Consider the following 1,696-nt stretch of genomic DNA (forward strand, 5'->3'; position numbering starts at 1 on the left):
AGAAGCAAGTGTAGGTTTAGTTAAATTATAATTCTGGGTAACAGGAGATCAACAGCCATTAAAATTTAGACAAGAAGTATTGGCATAAGTACAACTTAAAGAGGTCAACACTAGAAAAAAACTAGCCAAAGAAGTGAAAATGTCTGCTTCTAGGACATTCTAGAACAAAGTAGAAAATAGCCTAACTTGCTTATAATGAGATGGTTAATTTTTCCACTTGAAAATATCAATCTTAGATGCCAGCGTGTGACACAGCGGCTTAAGCTGCTAATGACAGCGCCAGCAACACATGTCAATGAGTCTGAGTCTGGACAGCTTTGCTTTCAAAGTGGCTCCCTGCTTGGGCCCGGCGCGCTGGCGCAGTGGTTAAGGTCCTCGCCGGTTCTAATCCCGGCAGCCCCGCTTCCCTTCCGGCTCCCTGCCTGTGGCCCGGGAAAGCAGTCGAGGATGGCCCAAAGCTTTGGGACCCTGTACCCACATGGGAGACCCGCAAGAGGCTTCGGATTGGCATAGCATTGGTCGTTGCACTCACTTAGGGAGTAAATCATCGGACAGAAGATTTTCCTCTCTGTCTCTCCTCTCTGAATATCCGCCTTTCCAATTTTCTTTTTAAATTTTTTCTTTTCCAATCTTCTCTTTTTAAAGTTTTATTTTATTTTTATTGGAAAGGCGGATATACAGAGAGGAGAGACAGAGAGGAAGATCTTCCGTCCAATGATTCACTCCCTAGGTGGCCTCAACAGCTGGAGCTGAGCCAATCTGAAGCCAGGAGCCTCTTCCTGATCTCCCACACGAGTGCAGGGTCCCAAGGCTTTGGGCCATCCTCAACTGCTTTCTCAGGCCACAGGAGGGGAGCTGGATGGGAAGAGAGGCTGCCGGGATTAGAACCGGCGCCCATGTGGGATCCTGGGCGTGCAAGGCGAGGACCTTAACCACTGCGCCACGGCGCCACGGCGCCGGGCCCAATAAATAAATCTTAAAAAGAAAAAAAAAATCTCATTGAAGAAAAAAAATCACTAAATCTTCAATGATAACTCCTGAGAGTTAAAAATCCTATCTACAAAAACAATCACAAACCTGCTTTTACAGTTCCATGAATTGCATCTTAAACATTCAAACTACTTCAAGGATATCATTATTATATGATTGCCAATTATTTTTTTCTCTTGTATCTGCTTTGAGAGCTTCTTCTTCTAGATGAGGGGCTCAAAAACATTGCAAAGAACAATGGTCTCAGTTCCCTTTCTTTTTAAAAAAATTTTTTATTTTTTGTGCTCGTTTCAGCAGCAATATACTAAAGTTGGAACGATACAGAGATTAGCATGGCCCCGAGCAAGGATGACATGCATTCCATACTTTTTTAAAAATTATTTATTTTTATTGGGAAGGGAGATCCACAAAAAGGAGGAGAGAAAGTTCTTCCATCCACTGGTTCACTCCCCAAGAGGCTGCACCATTCCAAAGCTGAGCCATCCCAAAGCCAGCAGGCAGGACCTTCTTCCAGGTCTGCCACATGGGTGCAAGATCCCAAGGCTTTGGGCCATTCTCTACCGATTTCCCAGGCAACAAGAACCGGATGGGAAGTTGAGCATCCAAAACATGAATGAGTGTCCATATGGGATCACGGTGCTTGCAGGGGAAGGATTAGCCAATTGCGCCATTGCAGTTCCCTTCTACTGATTCTTCACCCAGCATA

At 44.8% G+C, this 1,696-nt stretch overlaps 1 pseudogene; it reads left to right on the forward strand.

The window, feature by feature from the left end:
- Nucleotides 1-1,272: 1,272 nt before the first annotated feature.
- LOC121161125 lies at nucleotides 1,273-1,373 on the forward strand (annotated as a pseudogene).
- Nucleotides 1,374-1,696: the final 323 nt, after the last annotated feature.

The sequence above is a fragment of the Ochotona curzoniae genome, unplaced genomic scaffold (genome assembly GCF_017591425.1).
Source record: "Ochotona curzoniae isolate NIBS_2020 unplaced genomic scaffold, NIBS_Ocur_1.0 contig_4642, whole genome shotgun sequence".
NCBI lineage: Eukaryota > Metazoa > Chordata > Mammalia > Lagomorpha > Ochotonidae > Ochotona > Ochotona curzoniae.